General features: G+C 38.7%; 1 long non-coding RNA gene across 2 annotated transcripts in view; it reads right to left on the reverse strand.

Moving 5' to 3' along the window:
• LOC138405545 (uncharacterized) overlaps window positions 1–24,973 on the reverse strand; it is a 28,246-nt gene extending 3,273 nt beyond the window's left edge. Inside the window, exons 1-12 of one of the 2 annotated variants that reach the window (XR_011239307.1) lie at window positions 24,806–24,973; window positions 24,291–24,444; window positions 20,876–20,988; window positions 19,061–19,118; window positions 18,729–18,787; window positions 18,396–18,484; window positions 16,681–16,811; window positions 15,476–15,662; window positions 13,947–14,133; window positions 5,012–5,070; window positions 3,671–3,716; window positions 3,018–3,130 (exon numbers count right to left, since the gene is read on the reverse strand). This is a non-coding gene — a long non-coding RNA (uncharacterized lncRNA). The remainder of the gene's footprint in view (window positions 1–3,017; window positions 3,131–3,670; window positions 3,717–5,011; window positions 5,071–13,946; window positions 14,134–15,475; window positions 15,663–16,680; window positions 16,812–18,395; window positions 18,485–18,728; window positions 18,788–19,060; window positions 19,119–20,875; window positions 20,989–24,290; window positions 24,445–24,805) is intronic. The other variant, XR_011239306.1, reaches the window with a different exon arrangement.
• Between the last annotated feature and the right edge of the window lie 2,135 nt (window positions 24,974–27,108).

Consider the following 27,108-nt stretch of genomic DNA (forward strand, 5'->3'; position numbering starts at 1 on the left):
CAAACAACAAATAGTGCAAACAAACAACAACAAGTCAAACAGACAATGGACCTATAAGTTGTATAAGAAAAAATAAATGAATAAATAAAATAAAATGAAAATAAAATGAAATTCACAGTGTGACAGAGTGTATTCATGACAATAAAAGTAATTCTTCTTTTTCTTCTTCTATTCAAATTTTGAGGTATGTTATCAAGGGGCTATAATGAAGATGCAACACGGAAAAGTGCAAAGTGTAAAAAGTGGTAAGGGGGAGGTGCAGCCATACAGTATATCTGGGTGTCAAACACTGTTGGATCCACCTGAGATTTATTTTCCTTTTATTTTCAGTGTATAATCTTCAGCAGTCCTTTTCAACTGCAGCCCATTGGGCCAAAGTGTGTTTGGGTTCTGCTTCCCCCCCCAACACAATAGAGGTATTTATCTCAATATACAGTACAGACAAATCCAACAACAACTCTTTCTGGGACACTTTACATCCCTTAAGTCCCTGTTACTATAATCAACCAATTGCAGACTACTTTTATTTTCTGAATCTGAATAATGCTTTAGAAAGTTTCTCCAAATGGTCTTTAGAGTGAATATCCTTTCACAGCCAATGTGTCTCATCCATCTATCAGTTTATCAAATGAGTAAAACCAGAGGTGGGAAGTAACAAAGTACAAATATTTCATTACTGTACTTAAGTAGATTTTTCAGGTATCTACTCCTTAAATTCTCAAAACTGGCTCGTTACTTGTTTCAACCTCCACGGATGACAACACGACATAAGAAAACACATCAACACAGAGAGGACCTCACTAAACCATCCAATCTATGGTAGTGACAGGTGGTGTGTACAAAGGGCAGGGACTTAATCAACCCGAACACATTCCACATCCATTTATTCCCTGTAGTCTTTATTATTCTGTCTGAAATTTGGCAGCAAAACTAGATGTGTGTCCAGTGATTTTTTTTCTCAGTACCAGTTCTGTGTAGGTTGATACCAAAAGAGGAAAACTATCCTATATCCTAGAAAAAGCATTGTGTATCATTGAAGTTAAAAATTCATTTTTACTTTTTACTCATATACTTGAGAACATTTCAGAGCCTGTACTTGAGTTAAGGAGTTGTATCAGTACTTTTACTTTTACCAGAGTCTTTTTTTACTCAAGTATCTGTATTTCTACTTTAGTAAAGAATGTGAGTACCTTTGCCACCTCTGAGTAACACAGTGTAATGTGTAAATATGCAGTGACAACCTGAGCTACTGTCCCGAGATGAGAAGTTCAGTGAAAGGTTTCATAATGAACTACACTGGCCATGCTCTTTCTGCAGATTTATTGCAGAGTTTAAACAGCAACATGGATTTGTTATTATGTTCAGTTAATAATGAAATTGCCTTTACACCACAGTGATGGACATGAATTGGAAAGAGAGAGAGAGCTGAGGGAGAGTTCAAGACAATAAGAAAACAATTACTCTTTCTTAAGTAATTATTCACTGACAAAAATGATCACCTCCGATAAAATGTGAAGATCGATACCTAACACCATAATTCTCACAAAGTCATCAGGATTAATTGTTCTCTTTAAATTTACCAGCTGGGGGCAGATGTTTATTTAACACTGTGCCATCCTCTTTTTATGTTGTTGAAAGATAAAAGGATATTCAAATTTCTTCTGTTATTCTATTGAGGAAATGTCAAAGACAAAGGCCTGTGAGGCTGGGCGTCATCCAGCACTTCCTGTTTTGCAAACTTGTTACTTATGGCATATTTACCAGGAGCATAAGCCTGCATCCTCTAAGAGAGGATGTGGTCATCTTAGTATTTCATGTAAATGAATTGGCAAGTCACGGGTCCTTAAATATCTATTGACAGCATTAAACAACTTTACAATAAACCTTTGAATAATATTGACAAGCTGCGGGAATGGGGATTGTCTGTCTAATGGAAGGAGACAGTGTGTAAACTGAGGTCTGCTGGGAGTCAGTCAGTAAGCCACCATCGTAAACCTTAAAGTTGCCCTTTTCGATTAACAATTTGGTCAACCATTTGGTCAGTCCTCCACATATATCTTTGCTCATGCAATTATACATACACAAATGTAACATTTCCATTACAGTGCTAAAAGTGTTCGAGCTGAGCAGGGATCAGTGAGGATGAGGTCGTATTTAAAGAGACCACTTTGGTGAGAGAATGGGCTGTGATTGGTTCGTGACTGACGAGCACCCATAAACCTATCGGTAGCTGAGCATATGACTCTGTGTTCTGCATGAACTAACACAATGCTTCATTAGTCACAATTCAAGTTCAGGATTTCTACGATGACATTCTCACTTTAAACTTAATGTCCCTTGATGATAGTATTCTAAGAGTTTGAGGACTGATGCCTAAAATTTATGTCCTTGGTTTTTGTCACATTTAGTAGTAAAAATGCACAGTCACACCAATACAGATTCACAATCCACAATGGGACCATGGTTGTTCTCATCTGCATGGAGGAGACTGACTGTCACAGAGTCATCAGCAAATTTGAAAAGTAATCTGTTGTCATGCCAGCTGCGGCAGTCATCAGTATACACATTATAGAGGGGAGGTGAAAGGACACAGGAGGAGACCCTGTGGATGATGACAATATGTCTTACATGCATTACTTTCTGTGTCAGTTGTCAGTTGCAGCTCGAGGCATGTATCCAAAATTATCTTTTCCAGGCACTATACTGATACTGTAGTCACTACAAGTTACGCATGTTGCCTGGGGGGACATTTAAAACAAACCAGTCTACAACACAATAAAAATCACATGAAAATCAACCTCCCTCCTCATCTTTTCATATTTTTTTACTCCTCCATTTTTTAATGTGGATTTAGAATTTAATACTGAGCATAGCCGTGAAATTGCCCCCCCAAATAGAAATGGTACAAGTTGTCAAATAAATGTTATCTACATAAATCCCCACAGATTTCAAAAACCTTCTCAGAACAAAGTTAACATCACAGTATATTGTAAGGTATCACATTTTTTATTACTCACCTTATTGATGGAACCTCAACCATATTTACTGTCCCTGGCTCAGACTCTCTCTCAAGCATCTACAGTGGGTGTTTTCATTCCCAAAACACAGGCTCTCTTGTGGTTCCAAGAGTCTGTAAGAGTAGAACAGGAGGTAGAGCATTCAGCTACCAGGCAGACAACTTCTGTGCATTTACGGTTAAACTTAAAACATTCCTTTTTGATAAAGCCTTGCTGGATCAGGTGAGTCCTGAACCATCCCTTAGCTGCTATAGGTCTAGACTGCAGGGGAAACTCCCATCATCCACAGAGCTCCTTGAGATAATGTATATTATGATTTGGCGCTATACAAATAAAATTGAATTGAATTGAATAGGTGTTGGGATGATAATAACAATAATTAATTGAACTGCTGCAACTGACAGTAAACATTATGACCATAACATGAATATGCTCAAGTATTAGAATATGAGAAATTTAATGTTACTCTGCTACTTCAGCTAACTTGCTGGTGAAGCACAATATTCCTTGTGTCACAAAAGCAACACGTGTCAGAACCTGTCTGACTGCCTAATTCAACCAGTTACAACTTTTTTTCTTTCGCGCCTGAGGACACCAGGCCGAAATAGGTGGATGGGCTTTCTGTAAAGAAGGCTCCTGTTGTGGTTTCAAACCTCTCCGTGCTTTCTGGCATTTGCTGGAGGCCCGTCAAATTGCAATCTATAATGAAAGGGGAATCAGAAGTTAGTGTAAATCCCATTATCAATGCCTAGTATATGCTGGCCCCTCATTTCAGCCAAATAAGCCTCAAACTGTTTGAAAGTTACACCTTTGCGATCACGTAGGCCCCCCGATCAACATTCTTCCCTCTCATACCCATATGTACTCTGTACGGCTATGAAAATGGAGCCCTTAGAAATGGGCTTAATTGATACCAAAGGTCACAAAGGTCACCTGGGACCTTCTGCGGTTTTGGTGAAAATCGGTAATGCAGGCTCAAAGAGCCCCTCATGACCAGTGGGTCAAATTTGGGGCTCCTAGGCCCTTGGGAAGGCCCCGAAAGGGATCGTAATTTTCCCAAAAATCTCCAGAACCAAGAGGCTGCGAACCCTGTTTAGGCCCCTGACCAGCTAGAGGGCTGAAATCCAAGTGACAACTCATGTAGCGTTGATAAGAAATTCCCTCAAGCAGTCCAAGTTACCAGATATAATGAAATTCCCTACTGACAGTCCTAACATATCACATTCACAGTGACGTTACGCTGACCTTTAACTTCGAAGGGAATAAAATCCTTCATCTTTGAATTGAAGTTAATATTTTTACCAAGTTTGACGACATTCCCATAGGCTGATCTTAATATATCATTTTAAGGAAAAATATTAACATACTTTGTGAGAACACTGTGACATTTGGCTACCAAAATGAAATCCAAATTCATGTGAATGTTTGTGCCAAATATGAAAGAATTCCCTGAAGGCATTTTGGATATATATCGCATATACAAGGCAAGAAGTGTGCTTTGTGAGGTGCTAGTGACCTTGCCATTTGATCTTTGACAACTTGATTGAGTCCAAATGAATGTTTGTGCCACATGTAATGATATTTCCTTTGGACAATCTTGATAAATTGTATTCAAAACAATGCAAAGTTATGTGAGCTTGACCTTTTGACCTTTGACTAATATAACGTAGTTGTTCATGAGATATCGCATTCACATGAATGGGACAGACAGATGGATGGACAACTTGAAAACATAATGCCTCTGGCCATACTGAATGTGAAAATGGTAAAGAAATAAATATAGCAATACATGATAAATAATTTGTTCCATGTTCTTTTATTTTACATGGATGATTTCTTGACAAAACAAGCCAACTCTATAAATGTGAACTGAGTGTCAGAAATTAACATGACATTCATAGCATATGCAAACAATTTTCCCCCACAAATTTCTGTAACTTTCTGAGAATCTACATCACAGTATATTGTAAAATATCATGTGTTTCAATACTCACCTTATTGATGGAACCTCAGTGATGTCTACTGTCCCTGGCTCAGACACTCTCTCACGCATCTACAGTACATGTCAAGACAGGTAATGGTAGCATTAAAATAACATTAGATATCTACAATTCAGTTGAACTATTATAGTTTCAGATATTAACCATTTAATTCCGAGTTCAGTCAGGAACCCTTTGTTATGATTTACCCATTTGTTGCAAATGGGGACACAGTTATGATTGGCGCTGAAGGCTCCATTCTTTGGATGTTCCCTGGTTAGCCGAGCAGCGTGCTAAGATAAAACAGGGAACATATGCAGAACCCCCCAGTGGGCGTAGCAGGCAAGGTACTTTGGTTAAGATGATTTACCACAACCGTGTTTGTACTCTGAGCTGTGGTGGCAATTTCTGTGAAACAAGCAAATGTCAAACACTTCTTTATGTAAGTTTAATTCAGAATCTGCAGATGGACTCATTAGTACACGTCACCTGATTGACATGCACAAATGAGCAAAGAACATAGGAGAATCTGTGTTCTTATAACTCACAGCCCCCTCCCACTAAGAATGCAAAGGTATATATTACCCTTCTGTAGTTTCACTCAGTGGAGGACACATCCTGTCCTTTTGTTTACATGTTCTGTGGATGACCCCCCCCCCCCGTGAGATCCCAGTTGTTTGATCCCAATCAGAGATACAACGAGATACCATAAAGCTGTGGTTTCTCGAGGCCATAAAACTCAAGTCTCTTAAGCCACCATCGTAAACCTTAAAGTTGCACTTTTAGATTAACAATTTGTTGGTCCTCGACATACAGTACATGTCTGCTCATGCAATTATACATACACAAATGTAACATTTCCATTACAGTGCTAAAAGTGTTATAGCTGAGCAGGGATCAGTGAGGATGAGGTCGTATTTAAAGGGACCGCTTTGGTGAGAGAATGGGCTGTGATTGGTGAGTGACTGACGAGCACCCATGAACCTATCGGTAGCTGAGCACATGACTCCGTGTCCTGCATGAACTAACACAATGCTTCATTAGTCACTATTTAAGTTCAGGATTTCCACAATGACATTCTCACTTTAAACTTAATTGAAGGTATCTCGAACTGAGGCAAATTAAAGCTGACCTTGAATTGTGATCAATCACAATCAAATTGTCATATATCACAAATCATAAACTGGATTTATTTTCATAATTAATTATGGATAAAATTACAAGGTATGTTGCAGAAATCTGGAATGGATATCTATATCATTGAGCATTGTACAAGTTACATTGTACAAGTACATGTTCTACTGAATAAGGGATCAGCCACTTGCTATCTGTAAACCCCCAACCCCCAAGTGAATCTCCTAATATTATGCTAGGTGTTGTTTGGGCAAAGAAAAACTTAAAAGAAAAAAAGTCTAATTTCTGCATTTCAGCAGGTGCTCTATAAAAAATGTTCCCTTTTTAGCACCATGCATCTTATCCACTGAAATATCCACACTTACATCACTGATATAAACATATACCTATTGAGATTTAAATAAAGTAAATGGAGAATTACAGGATTACCTCCACATTTGCTATGGTTTGAGATACTGCTGCTAGTGCGACATCTAGTGGCAGTGAATATCGCTAATGAATATCATATGTACATAAACACTCTCAGAGGTGGGTAGTAGAACCTGTGGTGAACTTCAGCTGACATAAAAACTCAAAAGCTTTAGTTTGTCCAGTTTGGACGCGCTCCTGATGTAAATATAAAGTATTTAAATCTAGCAGGGCCCATTCTGTTCAATCTGTACAATTTTGACGATTGCCCACTGGTGGATTATTTTATATTCAATTCTTGCCAATAGATCACTTTCTCCTAAGTCTTATACACTGGACCTTTTAAGAAAATACTTCATTCAATACATTGTACTCATTTTCTTGTGGACAGTTTTTCATGCTCAAAAATCTTTGCTTTAACCCTCCGTTTAAGTGAATTGTTCTTTACTTTATTTGAAGTAAGAGTAGTTCAGTTAAAGAAGTCAAAGTACATTTCAGAACCTGTACTTTTATACTTTTACTTGGTTAAAGAAGCCGAAAAAGTGGTTAAACTTCTTTATTTTTAATACAAGTATCTGTACCTCTACTTGAGTAAAGAATGTGTGTGCTTTTATCACCTCTGCACACACATACACACACACAGTGGATTTTTTTTAACAACAGGGAGACCACAACTTCACAATAACACAACGATACCCACAAGCAACAGTTAAATTCGAAAAAACAAGCTGCAAAGCAACCAAACTCACGCCATGCAGTAGCAAACTGTCAATAACAACTGCCTGGACACTCCAAACAATTTGTAGAGCAACACATAATGTCCTGAGCACGTACTTACATAGGCATCAGGACAAACACCAAATGTTAGCTCTCAACTTGAACCCGGTTATGATGCTGTGGCAAGACTTTAGAGTACAGCATGAATGTACAGTTCATGCTCAAAAACCTATGTGCTGGATTTTAAAAAGTCCTGCAATGGCAATGGTTCAAAAATTCCTCCACAGGGATGTAAAAGACTTAAAGTTATTGCAAATAGAACAGTATTTAGGTTTTGGGGTGGATTACCTTTTAATGGGGGATTTAGATTAACTCTTTCCTTTCAATAAATCCAATGATATACTCACATTGTCTTTACCTTATATTAAAATGTGTTTGATGATCTGCAACATTGCTCGAAAAACATTCCTCTGTTACGTCATGCTGTCAAAAAATAACTTGATGATGTGAAGAGCTATTTGTTTCTCTTATCTGTGAAGATAGTTCTTGATAAATCTTTATAAGGCTATATGTTTGGAGTCATTGCTATGTGCATGATTGTATTATGCATGTTATTAATTATAATATTTTTGCACGGCACTAAATACAAACGATTTCTGCATCATCATGCCACTTTCAATTAACATACAGAAACAGAAGCAAATGAGACAGAGCTGTGGTTGTTCTCTAAGATGTGATACAGTTACATTTTGTTCTGTTGTTGCCTTTTAACTGAAGTGCCAGTATGTATGACATGTGTCAGATCAGCCTATGTTGTGGTGGCTGGTCATTATCCTGTCTGGTCCATCGGCCATCACGGACCAACATCCTGTCTGGTCAACAGACTGAGGCCCCTGCTGAAGAAATACAGAGTCACTGTGTACTTGTCTGGCCATGACCACAATCTGCAGGTATGTAAGTGAGTGCACGCTCAATCATAAAAAATATCATGTGTAAATGATACACATCAAGGAAGTGTATCTCAGTGTGTTGTTATTTGTCTGTCTGTCTCTTTGACAGTTATTTATTCTTTTTCATATCCCACTTATCACACTGTGTTTGAGAAGAGCATGTGCAAGATTGCCCCTCTCTGTACAGGAGGTGGCATTCACTAGTGGGTGCTACAAAGACTGTACTTGTTGATAGTTCAAAGCTAGTTTGCATCATTTTCTGGCACCAAGACTGGCATGTCACAGGTTTTATACATTTCCAAAAATTAGAAACCATCCAGATAGTTATTGGGTTAAATGATACTTTGTTTCAACGGATATTACTGGTCAATATAATTAGTCATAAAGATGAAATCTTATTTATTTTATATGAGCACAGTGTTGACATATTGTTCCAGGAAGATGAGCATTTGTTTTTCCTGCAGTAGTATAACTTACAGTCCAACAATTGGCTTCAACTTATCTCAATGAAGTAAATGATTGCACAATGTGATGGCTACTGAGTAAAGACAGCCTTAAGAATGGTACACTGTAAGCCTTATCTTCACTATGCAAGTCTGTATGGCACAAAATGACCGTAAAAAAACTAAAGTCACTGCACAACAGAAGCAGAAAGGGAGGGGGGATTGAAAAGATGGAAACAATACCATAGAATGATACACTGTGATGGAATATCTGGTAACTTCATCTACCACTTGTATGATATGGTTTTATATTTAATTTTATAATTACCACAACATTATGAAGTTATCTGTGTCTCTGTAAAACACGTTGGAGCAAGCGGAATCTACTGTGCAATGTGAGTGTTGCAGTCTAAGCATACAGATGTGTTGATTGTCAATATGTGTGTGTCAGTGTAAGAGGGAATCAATGTGCTGCATAAAGCCCTACAATGAAATAAGATTGGAAACAAGTGGTTGATATGAGAACAGTTAAATCAGGAGAGACTTTAACTTGACAGTTGAATATTTTTTTTTATTTCTATGCAATTAAGACTTTTGGCATTTTGACCCCTATGTGATGTCATTGGCATCAGAGGGGTTGATGGAGAAATAATTATGAATGACTCTGCTGGACTGGACCATGGCTTCGGATTAAACCGGAGGAGATTGGGTTGAAGGGGAGTTACAGCGGATCACTAATGACAGCTGACTGCCGGAGAGAGGAGAAAGGATTTCAAATTTGATCACAACCGCACGACTGGCTGGATGAGATTGCGGCAATATCTGAATGGGCATTCAAAATGCCCACAATCAGCTGATTAATAAGAAAAAATATATATAGAGAGATAGATTTGTGAGTAATTGAATATTTCAAATTTCAAATTTATATAGCACGGTATCACAACAAGCAGTTGTCTAAGGGTGCTGCACAAAAGTCCAAGTCCAAGAAGAAACACAAAATCCAACTTGTTCCACACCGAGCAAGCATGAGCAACAGCGGGGAGGAAAAACTCCCAGGTGTAAGAAACCTCCGGCAGAACTGGGCTCTTTGTGGACGGCCTCTGCCAGGAACGGTTTATGAGAAAGTTTTCCTGAATTATACTTCCTACTTATACTGTGCAGCTTCATGTTGCAGCTGAATACCCCTCATCTTACCCTCCTCTTCCAAACATGAAAGAGAACCTGTGGCAGCCTTCACTTGTCATAAAAACTCAAGAGGCGTTTAGTTTGTCCAGTTTTTACTACTGTAAAAACATGGCGGCCTCTGTAGAGAGGACCTGCTCCCCATGTAAATATAAAGTATTTAAATATAGATGGCTCATTCTAAGAAAACAACAATCATACAATTTAGATAAAACACACTAGTGAAAACATCACTAGGATTGCTTTGTATTCACTTTCTGCTCCCTTTCACCTAAATCTTACACACTGAACCTTTAATGAATTTTGTCGCTGTATCTTGGTCTAATTGAGCACAACATTGATGCCTTTAATGCTGTCTGTCTCTGTACTTTTAACAGTTCATCAGAGAGGATGATGGGAGCTCATATGTAGTCAGTGGGAGTGGGGTGGTCAGCGATCCTGACACCACTCACAAGGACAGTGTTCCTCAGTCCTGGCAGCTCTACTCCAGTCCTGTCAATCACACAATAGGAGGCGTGGCTTACTTCCAGGTCACTGAGCATAAGATGACAGTCACCTTCATGCAGACTAACGGGAAATGTGTTTACTGCACAGAGCTGCCAATACGTATAGTCAGAAGTAATGGCATGCTCTAAAACTGAAGATATGATTACTGATATCTTTGGGCGATGGCATGTTACTATTAAGTGAAATGTGTATATATTAAGATATATTCATAGTATTTTGTACTGTATGTAATGTTTGACACATGTAACAAAATACAAACTGTTTTATGTCTTTTGTTGTGCATTGTATTTCATGATGGAGGCCTCAATGTGCAGGATAAAATATAGCTCTACTTGCATACAAGTAAGTAGTAGTGCAATAGTAGAGCCAAGTAGAGCATTGTTAGGTTTGCAACCAAAACATCTGCTCTGCCATTTTCACTCAAAATTGGACCAAATTAATATTTGATTGTCATATTACTGCTTTTATTTGTTCAAGTTTGTATTTACTTTGCTTGCTTTTCAGTCAAAGCACTTCCGTTTTTTAAAGTGCTATATGAATAAAGTGTATTAGTAGTATCAATATTATTATTATTATTATAGTATTCAAGTGAGTTTACTATGAGTGAGTGACTACAACAAGTTTCTGGAATCAGTGTGGGCGCCCATCTGCCTTGACTAGAGGAGAATAATGGAGGAGAGGAGAGATGAGTGGATAAGAGGGGAGAGAAGAGAGAGACAGAGAGAGACTGTTGTTGTCATAAAAATATAAATATAATGAATAGTGATACATTGAGATGCAATTATATTATTAATAATAACAGTTTATCATCATCATCATAATCATAATATGGTGGTAGTATTAGTAGTGAAATTTGGAGAGAGAGGGAGAGAGATAGATAGATGGAAGCACAAACAATGGACTTTAATTACATGAAGTAATATGATAAAAATATGGGGCCACAGGCACAGTTCAGTGCATGTTGGGAGTTGTAGAAGAAAATTGTTGTTGTTTTCTCTATTTCTTTTGATATTTTTATGCACCTTTCAAGTTCCTGCTTTTCTTCATGACATCGATCTTTGTGTTTACTGTATCTACTTTCCCAGGAGGATGGCTTTTGAGACAGCTTTCCTGATTACATGTTGTTATGGCCTGGCTGGCTGAGACCATAACAATAATAATAATAAATGTATTTATACATAAAATGCAGCTAAAATGTATTATCATAGCAACAAGTCTTGAGTTGTTTCTTAAAACTATCAACAGAAGAAGCATGTCTGATGTGTGGTGGGAGTTTGTTCCAAACCTTTGGATAGCATAGCATAGGAAAGAGAAGCAAGAGAAAGCTGCTTCCCCAAACCTTTTATAGTTTGTTTTGGGGACATTGAGCAAGCCCGCTGTAGACGACCTGAGGGAATGATTCGTAACATATTCCCATAAACAGTCAGAGATGTATGACGGTGCTGTACCATTAAGAGAATTAAAAACAAGCAAAATAATTTTAAAATCAATCCTCAGTGATGCTAGAATCCAGTGTAAAGACACTAAAATAAGAGTAATATGGAATCTTTTCCTATTTCTCATTAAAACCATGGCTGCTGAATTTTGCAAAAACTGTAGGCGATCGATGGATTTTTTCGGTAATCCTGAATATAGTGCATTACAGTAGTCCAGGCGAGAAAGTATAAAAGCATGAATCAACTTTTTGGCAGTTTCCAAAGTGAGGTACAGTCTTACTCTTGCAATGTTTCTTAAATGATAAAAGGCAATCTTTGTGACATTGTTTATGTGTGGATTAAAATCTAGTCCTGAGTAACACCCAGGTTCTTTATTTTTGATTTGTTTTGCTGCTCCAACTTTGCCGATAATCATTTGTCCTTGAACATTACAAGATTTTCAGTTTTATTTTCACAGGCAATTTATAACTTGGTTTGGCGCATCAGAGTCATCTGGCACTAAATAAGGGAAGACACATGATGGATCAGATTTTTCTAACAAAAAGTAATTTTCAAAGAACTAAAACAAAAAAGAAATTCAACTGATAAGGCTGACAGGAACTGAATTCCAGACCAAAACAAGATCAAATTAATGCTACAGAAATCAAAACTCATCTGAATGGCAGGATGAGCATGGCTATTATTATATGAGGCAGTGGCCAGCTACCTCTACTTCACTGATGGCCCCCAGCTCCAGCCAAAGCAGGATCTTGCAACACAAGACACACAAGCAAGTAAACCTAGGCAAGATGCTGAACCCCAAATTGCCCTTCATTGAAAAAAAAACTGTATGAATATGTGTGTGAATGGGTGAATTGCAAACTGTATTGTAAAGTGCTTTGAGTGATCATCAAGACTAGAAAGGTGCTATATAAATACAAACCATTCACAAGCTCTCACATCACAGTGTGAATTCAATTTACTTGAACCCCCAATGCATACAGATATGCCACATCAGCAGGGGTGCTGAAGGTGTTTATCACATGACTTAGTGAATGATTGGAGCATAATTGTATAATAAATTAGCCTGTCCAGGACTTCCTGGAGTTGTATTCACATTTGTTTTCACAGAGACCCCTCCATCGGCAAAGAGATGAGTAGATAATGAGTGAATTTTCTTTTTGCGTTGAACTATCCATTTAAGTGATGATACAAAAACCTAAACTCTGAATGTTGTCCATTAGAAAGAATTGTACCGCCTTGTGTGATGTCTCTCCCCACTCTGCAGTGAGTAAAACACATCTGAACAAGCCACAACATTTTTATTCTTTCACAGAATTCCCCAAGCGGTCGACAGGTAACAAATGCATGGACTACTTTTTCAGCATTCTTTGAGACGAGATGTTTCTCATTTTCATATTTTGTAGGTGGAAGAAGGCTGTCCCAGAGGCTTGTTTTCATGTAACTCCAAGGTTCCCCACAGTAAAGCTGGGGGCCAGGCTTAAGCCATGCAAGATAACTGGGTTCAGACCTCTTTATATACAGTCTATGGTTCAGACAATGTTTCTCTGAGACATTTAAGTACTTCTCTTTTGTTTGCCGTAAACCATATTATATTGTATGGCATCAAGATGTAATTATCTGTAGAAATGTCAGTCTGTGAATGTAACAAATGGTTTCATTTGAGGTTTAATTGATGGGTGCAGAATGGCCCTGAAACACGATATTTCCTTTGATTACTATCCTACCTCATTACCTCTACCTTCACTGTGGCTCTTCATATTGTAGGCATGGACAAGGCTATTCTTAATTCTTGGTTATTTACCCAAATTTGTAAAAGACTATGGTTTATCTTTTCTACTTTGTATTTGTATTTTGGTTTTCTTACATGATGCCCATGGGTGATCATGACCATCTCATTGCTGAATATTAGTTGTGAAAACTTATTGTTGTTTCTATCTTGGCATAGAAATTGTGTTATCTCCCTGCTAAAATTTGTAGAATCAACAAAATGCATTCTGTCCACTTTACTGTTTGGATTGACTAAATGAAAATAATGAAGTTAATCTGGGTAACTTTACAGCTTTAACTGTAACTGGTGAGATAGTAGTAATATGTGTCAGTTGTGCTGCTGCTGCTGCTTCAATCATTTCAGCTTTAAATACCTCGAGGTCCACTTCAGTGACGACCTCACCTGGACATTAAACGCCACACAGCTAGTCATGAAGGCTCAACAGCGGCTGTACTTCCTGAGGAGGCTGAGGAAGTTTGGGATGACTCCTAAGATCCTCAGCAACTTCTACAGCTGCATCATAGAGAGCATATTGACCAGCTGCATCACCGTGTGGTACGACAGCACATTTACTATGGACCGCAAACGCCTGCAGAGAGTGGTGAAGACAGCAGAAAAAATCATCAAGAACTCACTCACATTTACCACCGCAGGCAGGGTTCACAGGAGAGCTGCCTCCATTATTAAACTATCTCCACTTGCACAGTTTACATTTACATTGCATACATTTGCACTGCTCAGTTTTGCAAAATCCTCACCCTATTCACCTCATTACCCTTGTTTTCACCTTACTCTTAAACATGTTTCATATTCTTACTGTATTTGATGTCAATATTGTATTTGAATGTCAATTTTGGTCGGCTGGTTTTCCAGAAAGGACAGCACAAGAATTTCAATTCACAGGGGAACGTGTGTTCTCGTGTGTATTGGACAGTAAAAATTGTTGAATCTTGAATTGGCAAGAAAACATTCAGCCACTCAGCCCTTTATGGAATAGTTTGGACATGGCTACAGACAAATAACAAAGGCCGTGTCCAAGATGAAACACTAAAACACTTGACTTCTGCTAACGATAGTCTTTGGTTTCCACTGACTGCATTTCCATTGGATTTGCACTCAAAATCATTGATTTTTAATGGTTTGTGAGTGTAGGAATAATGGGGATTGTGACTTGATTAGGTGGGTGCAATGGTTTTTTCCGTCCACTAGATGGAGGTCATTGACCACGGATCACAACAGTTTTTCCAAGATTCAACATCTTGAATCAACTTTATCAGTGTTCAAGTCAAGTCAACTTTATGATCAATAATGCCATATGTGCAGGAAGTACAGAGAATTGAAATAGCTTTTCCCTCTTATCCCCAGTGCAAACAGCATTCAACATGAAATATAAAATATCAAAAATTGAAGTCATTCAAAGATATAAACAGGCAGTGGCAAATCTAGACCATATCAAGAGTATAAATATGGCAGATATGGCGGGATGAACAGAATGAATGGTATAAATATAAACAGAATTATCAGTGGAATATAAATATGGCAGTATGTACAGAATTACAGTACTAATATAAATGTGATGCTCTCCCAAAAAAGTCCAGCACTACAAACCACCACCACCACGACTACAAATAACCTGAAACGTGCTCCTAACACTATTCTGGAGGAACGATTTGGGCCTCCACACTTGGTGAAACTTTCACTACTGACCATCCCATTCGCTTTTAATGGGGAGTGTTTTTCCCTGAATATCTCAGGGACCGAAGGTCATAGCTGCCGGGCACTGCCACCGACAGAAAGAGCACCCCTGAAAATGGGGGGGGTTTGCCAAACTAATAATAATATAGTAGTAATATGTGTCAGTTGTGCTGCTGCTGCTGCTTCAATCATTTCAGCTTTAAATACCTCGGGGTCCACTTCAGTGACAACCTCACCTGGACATTAAACGCCACACAGCTAGTCATGAAGGCTCAACAGCGGCTGTACTTCCTGAGGAGGCTGAGGAAGTTTGGGATGACTCCTAAGATCCTCAGCAACTTCTACAGCTGGATCATTGAGAGCATATTGACCAGCTGCATCACCGTGTGGTACGACAGCACATTTACTATGGACCGCAAACGCCTGCAGAGAGTGGTGAAGACAGCAGAAAAAATCATCAAGAACTCACTGCCCTCTCTGCAGAGCATTTACCACCGCAGGCAGGGTTCACAGGAGAGCTGCCTCCATTATTAAACTATGTCCATTTGTACTGTTTACATTTACATTGCATACATTTGCACTGCTCAGTTTTGCAAAATCCTCACCCTATTCACCTCATTACCCTTGTTTTCACCTTACTCTTAAACATGTTTCATATTCTTATTGTATTTGATGTCAATATTGTATTTGAATGTCAATTTTGGTCAGCTGGTTTTCCAGAAAGGACAGCACAAGAATTTCAATTCACAGGGGAACGTGTGTTCTGCTGTGTATTTGACAGTAAAAATTGTTGCATCTTGAATTGGCAAGAAAACATTCAGCCACTCGGCCCTTTATGGAATAGTTTGGACATGGCTACAGACAAATAACAAAGGCAGTGTCCAAGATGAAACACTAAAACACTTGACTTCTGCTAACAATAGTCTTTGGTTTCCACTGACTGCATTTCCATTGGATTTGCACTCAAAATCATTGATTTTTAATGGTTTGTGAGTGTAGGAATAATGGGGATTGTGACTTGATTAGGTGGGTGCAATGGTTTTTTCCGTCCACTAGATGGAGGTCATTGAACACGAATCACAACAGTTCTTCCAAGATTCAACATCTTGAATCAACTTTATCAGTGTTCAAGTCAAGTCAACTTTATGATCAATAATTACATATGTGCAGGACATATAGAGAATTGAAATAGTGTTTCCCTCTTATCCCCGGTGCAAACAGCATTCAACTTGAAATATAAAATATCAAAAATAGAAGTCATTCAAAGATATAAACAGGCAGTGGCAAATCTAGATGATATCAAAGATTCGCAGTTTGGACCCCTGACCAGCTAGAGCTCTGACATTTTGCACACTGGATCTCCTCTCACCCCAGAAGGCTCCATATGTGTTATTAAAGCTCTGGGTGTTGCAGGTCAAGAGATCTAATTTTTTCCACCTACCTCCTACCTCAGTTCGAGCCCAAAACCACCCAGGGGCCCCAAGTTTTCAGTAGAGGTTCCCCCAGGGACCCAGGAAGCACAACTACATTCGGGTCGCCGTAGCCGGAAGTTGTTTTTATAGTGTAAAATACCTGAAAAAGGGAGTATTTGAGTGAACGATAAATGGACACATACCTTTCTCAGATCATGTGTATTATGACTCATTATCAGGGTAACCACCTACCGTAAATACAAATGCCACAATGTGTACAATTACTGCTGAATATCTACCGAACTGAAATATTACATACGTCAATAGACTATACTGAAATATTACTATAGACAATGTACATCCAGACAGACATTTAACATGTCTTATCTGTCACCTAGCACTTGCATTCATCAAACAACTTTGGATACCAGTAATAACGTAAACATAAGCATGTAAGATAAACAAATACAGCATTTCACAAAATATTCTTTAACTCGGCTTACTTCTAATATACTGATAATATATTGCAACTCACAATTTAGAACAGTACACTCACTCAGTAACGCAAATATTTCTGAAAAAATAAATTTAAAATACCCTGCTTGCAACAACACTAGTCATATAGTTTTTCCACAGCCACGGTGTACTACTATTCCACAGACGGCGCACAGTTAGCATTGCAGGAGATTAATGTGCCTTATGTTGACTTAATCGTCGTCATGTAATTATCAATATTACTTCACGCTACACGAACAGACCGTATTACAAATAGTTTCCTGAGCACATATACACATTCACCTAACACACTGGTAAATATTAACCATTACTTTGAGGTACTGCTGTCAAAATGGAACTTCAAAAATTGGCTTAATTGATACCAAAGGTCACAAAGGTCACCTGGGCCCCTCTGCGGTTTTGGTGAAAATGGGTAATGCAGGCTCAAAGAGCCTCTCGTGACCAGTGGGTCAAATATGGGGCTCCTAGGCCCTTGGGAAGGCCCCGAAAGGGATCCTAATTTTCCCAAAAGCTCCAGAACCAAGAGGCTGCCAACCCAGTCACACTACCCAAGTTGGAAGCACCTTGTGAGGCATGCCTGCTGGACAATTGGTGGCACTTTTCCTAGATGTAAAATGCCTACAAGTTTCTGAGTCGTGTCTTTTTGGCCCCTGTTTAGGCCCCTGACCAGGTAGAGGGCTAAAATCCAAGAGACAACTCATGTAACATTGATAAGAAATTCACTCAAGCAGTGACTCCAAGTTACCAGATATAATGAAATTCCCTACTGACAGTCCTAACATATCACATTTACAGTGACTTGAGGTTACTCTGACCTTTAACTTCGAAGGGAATAAAATCGTTCATCTTTGAGTTGAAGTTACTGTTTTTACCAAGTTTGACGAGATTCCCATGAGCTGATCTTTAGATGTCATTTTCAGGAAAAATATTAACATACTTTGTGAGAACACTGTGACATTTGGCCACCAAAATTGAATCCAATGTCATGCGAATGTTGGTGCCAAATGTGAAAGAATTCCCTCAAGGCATTTCGGATATATCGCATTTACAAGGCAAGAAGTGTGTTTTGTGAGGTCCTAGTGACCTTGCCATTTGATCTTTGACAACTGAATTCTATTCAAGTTATCATTGAGTCCAAGTGAATGTTTGTGCCACATGTAATGATATTTCCTTTGTATTCAAAACAATGCAAAGTCAAGTGAGCTTGACCTTTCGACCTTTGACTTACATAATGTAGTTGTTCATGAGATATCGCTTTCACATGAATGGGACAGACAGATGGATGGACAAGCTGAAAACATAATGCCTCTGGCCACACTGAAAGTGAAAATGGTAAAGAAATAAATATAGCAATACATGATGAATAATTTGTTCCCTGTTCTTTTAATTTACATGGATGATTTCTTGACAAAACAAGCCAACTCTATAAATGTGAACTGAGTGTCAGAAATTAACACGACATTCATAGCATCTGCAAACAATTTTCCCCCACAAATTTCTGTAACTTTCTGAGAATCTACTTCACAGTATATTGTAAAATATCATGCGTTTCAATACTCACATTATTGATGGAACCTCAGTGATGTCTACTGTCCCTGGCTCAGACACTCTCTCAAGCATCTACAGTACATGTCAAGACAGGTAATGGTAGAATTAAAATAACATTAGATATCTACAATTCATTTGAACTATTGTAGTTTCAGAAATTCATTTTATTCCGAGTTCAGTCAGGAACTCTTTGTCATGATTTACCCATTTGTTGCAAATGGGGACACAGTTATGATTGGCGCTGAAGTCTCCATTCTATGGATGTTCCCTGGTTAGCCGAGCAGCGTGCTGAGATAAAACAGGGAACATATGCAGAGCCCCCAGTGGGCGTAGCAGGCAAGGTACCTTTGTTTAAGATGATTTACCACAACCGTGTTTGGACTCGGTGCTGTGGTGGCAGTTTCTGTGAAACAAGCACAAAGTCAAACACTTCTTTCTTTAAGTTTAATTCAGCATCTGCAGATGGACTCATTGGTACACATCACCTTAATGACATGCACAAATAAGCAAAGAACATAGGAGAATCTGTGTTCTTATAAATCACCGCCCCCTCCCACTAAGCATGCAAAGGTATATATTACCCTTCTGTATTTTCACTCAGTGGAGGAGACATCCTGTCCTTTTGTTTACATGTTCTGTGGATGACCCCCCCCCCCCCTGTGAGATCCCAGTTGTTTGATCCCAATCAGAGATACGAGATACCATAAAGTTGTGGTTTCTCAAGGCCATAAAACTCAAGTTTCTTAAGCCATCACCGTAAACCTTAAAGTTGCCCTTTTAGATGAACAATTTGGTCAACCATTTGGTCAGTCCTCCACATACATGTCTGTTTATGCATTTATACACACACAAATGTAAAATTTCCATTACAGTGCTAAAAGTGTTATAGCTTAGCAGGGATCAGTGAGGATGAGGTTGTATTTAAAGGGACCGCTTTGGTGAGAGAATGGGCTGTGATTGGTGGGTGACTGACGAGCACCCATAAACCTATCGGTATAGCTGAGCACATGACTCCGTGTCCTGCATGAACTAACACAATGCTTCATTAATCACAATTCTAGTTTAGGATTTCCACAATGACATTCTAACTTTAAACTTCATTTAAGGTATCTTGAATTGAGGCAAATTAAAGCTGACCTTGAATTATGATCAGTCAGAATCAAATTGTCATATATCACAAATCATAAACTGGATTTATTTTCATAATTAATTATGGATACAATTCCAAGGTATGTTGCAGAAATCTGGAATGGATATCTATATCATTGAGCATTGTACAAGAAGACAAGTAAATTATTTTTAAATAAACAGCATGGAACATGGACATGTTACTACATGTTCTACTGAATAAGGGATCAGCCACATGCTATCCGTAATACAAACAGCCATCATCAGGGACATAGTCATCAGAGAGATCATAGTTAATGTTCATCCCAAGGTACTTGTAGTTCTTTACAAAGTCTATCACCTGCCCCTTGATGATAGTACTCAGAGTTTGAGGGCTGATGCCTAAAACTCATGTCCTTGGTTTTTGTCACATTTAGTAGTAAAAATGCAGTCACAGCAATACAGATTCACAATCCACAATGGGACCATGGCTGTTCTCATCCGCATGGAGGAGACTGACTGTCACAGAGTCATCAGCAAGTTTGAAAAGTAATCTGTTGTCATGCCAGCTGCGGCAGTCATCAGTATACACATTACAGAGTGAAAAGACACAGGAGAAGACCCTGTGGATGATGACAATGCCTCTTACGTGCATTTGTTTACCCTCACTTTCTGTGTTACTTGTCAGTTGCAGCTCGAGGCATCATGCATGTATCCAATATTATCTTTTCCAGGCACTATACTGGTACTGTAGTACCTACAAGTTATGCACGTTCCATTTTGCATGGGGACATTTAAAACAAACCAGTCTACAACATAGTAAAAATCACATGAAAATCAACTGCCCTCCTCATCTTTTCATATGTTTTTACTCCCCAATTTTTTAATGTGGATTTAGAATTTGATACTGAGCATAGCCGTGAAATTGGCTCCCCAATAGAAATGGTACAAGTTGTCAAATTAATGTTACCTACATAAATCCCCACAGATTTACAAAACATTCTCAGAACACAGTTTACATCAGAGTAAGGTATCACATTTTTTATTACTCACCTTATTGATGGAACCTCAACCATATTTACTGTCCCTGGCTCAGACTCTCTCTCAAGCATCTACAGTAGGTGTTTTCGTTCCCAAAACACAGTCTCTCTTGTGGTTTCAAGAGTCTGTAAGAGTAGAACATGAGGTAGAGCATTCAGCTACCAGGCAGACACCTTCTGTGCATTTAAGGTTAAACTTAAAACATTCCTTTTTGATAAAGCCTGGCTGGATCAGGTGAGTCCTGAACCCCCACACACACTCATTTATTTATTTTAATAAATGTCAATAACTATGTTATTGACGTGTCTTTTTTCTCCCATGTCCCTCTCTCTGTTTCTCTCTCATTGCAGGTATCTCTGACTCCAGAACTGAAGGAGAACAACTATTATTATTATCATTATTATTATTAACAACAATACTTAATTAATTATTATATTAATTGTTGCTGCTATCATTAATAATCAATAACTTCTTTACACTGTTATCGTTTACATTTTAACTAGTCAGAGCTGCTACCTGATGTTGCTCAAGTGTTCTGGTCTTTCGCCTCCCCCTCCCCACTGTTTCTCTTCTCTCCCCATTTTTCTCTGCTCACCCCAACCAGTAGAGGCAGATGACCGTCCACATTGAACCTGGTTCTGCTAGAGGTTTCTCCCTGTATATGAGGGAGTTTTTACTCTTCACAGTCACCAAAGTGCTTGCTCATTGTGGGAACTGTTAGGTTTCTCTATATTAAACAATATTTTAATGTCTTGACCTTCTATGTAAAGCTCCTTGAGATAATGTATATTATCATTTGGTGCTATACAAATAAAATTTAATTGAATTTGTAGCACCGGTATCACACCACTTACTGCGCCACTGGACCAGTTCTAGGTTCTAAGGCAGGGGTGGGGAACGTCCGGCCTCCGGGCCGTATACGGCCCGCGAGGCCATTTCAACTGGCCCGCAATGCAATACAATTTTTATATTTTATATCTTCATATATGCATACATGAATAAAAAAAAAAATCAGGAAAAAAAATATATCGCCCGTCATTAGTTTTCCGAGAGAGAGTCCTATGTCCGAGTCAACGTCAGGGTCAGTGAACACAGCATGTGATGTACGTACCACTGCATTGGGTCGGAGTGACTGACACATGACAAGTACCGACACAAACAAGTGATGCATCATGGCGACTGTCAAGAAAAGGAAGGTGGACGGAGAATGCCGCGTATTTCAGGAAAAATGGACAAATGACTTTTTCTTTGTTGAAGTGAAAGGCAAGCCAGTGTGCCTAGTTTGTGGCGAGGCGCTTGCGGTGATGAAAAAGGCCAATGTCGAGCGCCATTACAGCTCGAAACATGCTAAACTCGACGAGTTGAAAGGACAAATGCGTTTGGATAAAATTAACGCTCTTCGTCGGAGTTTGGGTGCTCAACAGGCAGCTATCACACGGCCACAGACTGACAGAGAGAATATTACGCGTGCAAGTTTTGTGGTGAGTGAACTGATAGCCACGAAGCTGAAACCTCACGCTGAAGGAGAGTTCGTGAAGGAGTGCCTCGTAGCCGCCGCGGAGCTGCTAGCCCCCGACAAAGTGAAATCATTTCAAAGCGTCAGTTTGTCCCGGAGAACCGTTTCAGAAAGGATTACTGATATGGCGCAAGATATTGAAAAAACACTCAAGAACACTGCAAGAGACTTCGAGTATTTTTCTCTGGCCTGTGACGAGACAACAGACATCACACACACAGCGCAGCTTGCAATTTTTCTGCGTGGGATTACGTCTGAGTTTGAAACAAAGGAGGAGTTGCTGTCTTTGCAAGCCATGCATGGCACTACTAAAGGTGAGGATTTGTTCAATCAAGTTATTGTGGCCATGAACAATTTTGAACTGCCATTTGAGAAGTTGAGCGGCATCGCCACTGACGGAGCTCCCGCAATGGTTGGCGCGCAAAAAGGATTGACTGCTTTAGTCAAAAAAGAAATGAGCCGACTGAGTCTGGATCCAAGTGATTTAGTTGTATGCCACTGTATCATACATCAAGAGAGTTTGTGTGCACATTCCCTGAAGCTTAACAATGTGATGACAACAGTTGTGTCCACCATAAACTTCATTAAAAGCAGAGGGCTGAACAACCGCCAGTTCAAGGAGTTACTCAGCGAGCTTGAGTCAGAGTATGGTGATCTGGTTTATCATTGTGAAGTGTGATGGCTGAGTCGTGCAAATATGCTCGCACGGTTTTATACACTGCGGGAAGAAGTCAGACGCTTCATGGAGATGAAGGGTGGACCTGTCATGGAGCTCAGTGATGGCAAGTTCCTCCGTGATCTGGCCTTCATGGTGGACATCAGCAAGCACCTGTCAGAGCTAAAAATCAAGCTGCAAGGTCCCAACCAGCTCATCAGCTCTCTGCTTTCAAATGTGAAATCATTTGAAGTGAAGTTAAGGCTGTGGCAAGGACAGCTGGAAAGGGGAAACACTGTGAACTTTCCCACCCTACAAGAACAAAAGCCTGATGTTACGACTGAATATGCTGGTGAGTGTGCAAAACTCATCCAGGCACTTGATGAGAGGTTTCATGATGTGAAAAATATACAAAAGGAACTCGACGTGTTTGCGACACCATTTAATGTGCAACCGTCTGATGTGCCAGACAACCTCCAAATGGAAATAATTGATCTGCAAAACAACAACGAGCTCAAAGCCAAGTACCACAACCTTTCTCTGCTGGACTTTTACAAACTGTATGTTCGTGCTGAGGATTTTCCCATCCTGAGGAGACATGCCCTGAAGTTTGCATCTCTGTTTGGGACAACGTATCGCTGTGAACAGTTCTTTTCAAAACTGACTCTTGCAAAGACTCGCTTCCGCTCAAGACTGACTGACTCAAACTTGGAAAACCAGCTTCGAGTAGCATCATCATCACTGCCAGCTAATATCAGACGCCTTGCTAGAGAAAAACAGTTCCAGCCATCACATTAGGTGAGTCTAGACATGCAGCAAACATGAGGCTTAGTAACGCAGCAGTTATAGACTTTTTTTGTCTTTTTTTTCATCTTTAGTTATGTGTTCATAATGGTATGGCCCTCTGAGGACTTTGGAAAAATTGAAATGGCCCTTGATGTGAAAAAGATTCCCCACCCCTGTTCTAAGGAGTGGGAAGCAAGACTAATCACACCAGAGACCGTTGCTCTAAGTACAAAAGGCCGGCAATTTACTGAATGCAAAACACACATATAAAATACAGTACACAAAACAAAACAAATACCCTGCAGGTTCCTAATACTAAGGCAAGTATAATTGAAAAGAGTATTTCACTTTTTCCTTTCGTAGCTAATCTAAGTTAAGTTAGACCAGTCTTTTTTCTCCTCAGTTCAATTTAGTCCGAAAAAAATAACAAATCAATCAGTTCAGTTCAAACTAGTTCCTGATACTCCTACCACTGAGTCACCATACGCCGAAGATTTCCTCACTGGCGCGAAGGAGTAGATGAGTTGAAGGTGAAGGTCTGGGTCTGGCTCGCCATCTTGAATCCCGTCTGTGTGTGCACAGTCCTTGCTCCGACCCAGCTTCAAACCGAGCAAAAACCCTGACCTGTGTAACATGTCATAAACACAAATAATCTCTTTTTAAATCCTCAAATCACACAATTAAATGTTTCACAGTTTCTGAGTTGTAACGTTACTGCTGCGGTGTTTTTTCGTCTCAAAATGGCAGCGGAGCGGTCTCTTTCAACTCACGGCTCCGTCTCCCACACAAACTACAGCGCATACCTTTCATTTATACAGCTTACACACACTTTTGTAACATTTACAGTCTTCATAAACCCAAAAAAATAACTGATAAACAGGTTATGACGGAGCATTTCCTTGTGAATAGCTACGTTTTTAGCATTAGCTTTCCGCTAAAAAGGTACAACGCAGCAAAATTGCAAGAAAATAAACACAAAACTCACCAAAACCGGTGTGACTTAGTTCTCATAAAATCCCCGTCAGTTCCCGACCAGGTAAGTTATATTTTTCAACTGCTAAATCAACTTTTTTCACTCTTTTTCTGCTTATTAATCGCAGCTCGTTTTTCTCCGTTTTCTCCTCTGCTCTCTCCCTATGGTCTCTGCTGCAGCATCACGCAGGCGCTGCGTTGAGTGTCACTAGTCCCTTAAAGGGGCAGGCATGAAATTTCTGTCAGCATACTTTTAATCTTAAATAGACATTAAATTATTGTTGTATGAACATTTCTAATTAACATTGATGAATTGACTTACATAAAATGGATCACTAATTTTAAACTTATTTATGCAGCCTTTAAGCTATTTATTCTTATTTATATCATATCTTGACATGGGTTACAAATTGAATAGGTGATGGGATAATAATAGTAATTAATTGAGCAGTAGTATCGCAATATATTCAGTAAACTGTACAAAAATTGATATTTATTAAAATAAATAAATGAGTGTGTGTGTGTGTGTGTGGGGGGGGGGGGGGGGGGGGGGGGGGGGTAGGGTTAGGATTAGGGGTTAGGGGTTAGGGTTAGGGTTGGGTAGGGGGATAATAGCCAAGCGTGTCCGCGTCCGGCTCGGTGGACACGTAATTTCCCGGGGTGCCAGAGACTCAGGACTTTGGCTATCTCCCCATTTTCAGGGGTGCTCTTTCCGTTGGTGGCAGTGGCCGGCAGCTACGACCTTCCGTCCCTGAGATATTCAGGGAAAAACACTCTCCGTTATAAGCGAATGGGACGGTCAGTAATGAATGATGCAGCAGTAGCAGCAGCACAACAGACCCATATTACTACTATATTGTTATAAATATGATTATTATATAGTGTTATTATTATTACATACACACAGAGAGATCCAAAGTGTGTTGTTATTATTACATTATTACATACTAGATATTTTATATTTCATGTTGAATGTTGTTTGCACCGGGGATAAGAGGGAAACACTATTTCAATTCTCTGTATGTCCTGCACACATGGCATTATTGATAAGTGACAAGTTGACTTGACTTGAACACTGATAAAGTTGATTCAAGATGTTGAAGCTTGAAAAAACTGTTGTGCTCAGTGGTCAATGACCTCCATCTGGTGGACAAAAAAAACAATTGCACCCACCTGATCAAGTCACAATCCCCATGATTCCCACACTCACAAAGCATTAAAAAGCAGTGATTTTGAGTGCAAATCCAATGGAAATGCAGTCAGTGGAAGCCAAAGACTATTGTTAGCCGAAGTCAAGTGTTTTAGTGTTTCATCATGGACAGGGCCGAGTGGCTGAATGTTTTTTTTTTCCAATGAAGCAGCAGCAGAAGCACAACACATATTTCTAATATATTATGATAAATATTATCATTATATAGTATTATTGTTACATACTGTTGTTAACAATCACAATAGCATCATGTCATCAGTATACTCACCATAAGTAGTAGTAGTAGTAGAACAAGTATTTCATTTTATTGTTGTATTTCATTCTATTGTGTTTTGTAATGTATTTTGGGGGGAAGTCTTGCTCACACGTGTTCCTATTTATCGTGGTTAAAACAAAACATCTGAGAATCTCAGTGTATTTACCATTTTTTGGTTAATTAGTGGATAAAATATATTTGTAAAGTTTAATTCTTATTGTTTGAGAGTGGGATGTGTATTTTAAGGAGAAAAAATGATTTTAAAGTTGTAAAAAATTCATAAGTAATTGAAATTTCTGAGTATGTTTTAAAATATTTTTTTAAATTTTAGGGAAATCCTTATTGGGATAGTAATTTGTTTATGATTCCAACTTTTTTTTAGGATTGGTGGTTGATATAAGGGAAATGAATGGAGAAAAATTCATTATTTAATCAACTCCCTTGATCCTTTGGGAGTAGTAGAGCCAATCAGAGGAAAACGTTATTTTTATCAAGTTTAAAACTTGTTGTTGTATGTAAAATATTGTTTACAATCTAGTTTGAGTTGTGAAATAGAATCAGGAATAAAATTTAAAATATCTCCTTATTAATTAATTCGTATATAAAAAAAAAAAAATATTCATAAAAGTGATTTGGTTTGGAATCCTCCTTTTCATATTTTTTTATACCATGATTTAAATTAGATTGGATAAATAATATTAATAGTAATAGTAATAGTAATAATAATAATGATAATGATAATGATAATAATAATAATGATAATGATAATGATAATGATAATAATAATAAAAAATAATAATGTATGCGTACATGTATACACACATACAACTATATATGTACATATATACAC

The sequence above is a fragment of the Paralichthys olivaceus genome, chromosome 19 (genome assembly GCF_024713975.1).
Source record: "Paralichthys olivaceus isolate ysfri-2021 chromosome 19, ASM2471397v2, whole genome shotgun sequence".
NCBI classification, from domain to species: domain Eukaryota; kingdom Metazoa; phylum Chordata; class Actinopteri; order Pleuronectiformes; family Paralichthyidae; genus Paralichthys; species Paralichthys olivaceus.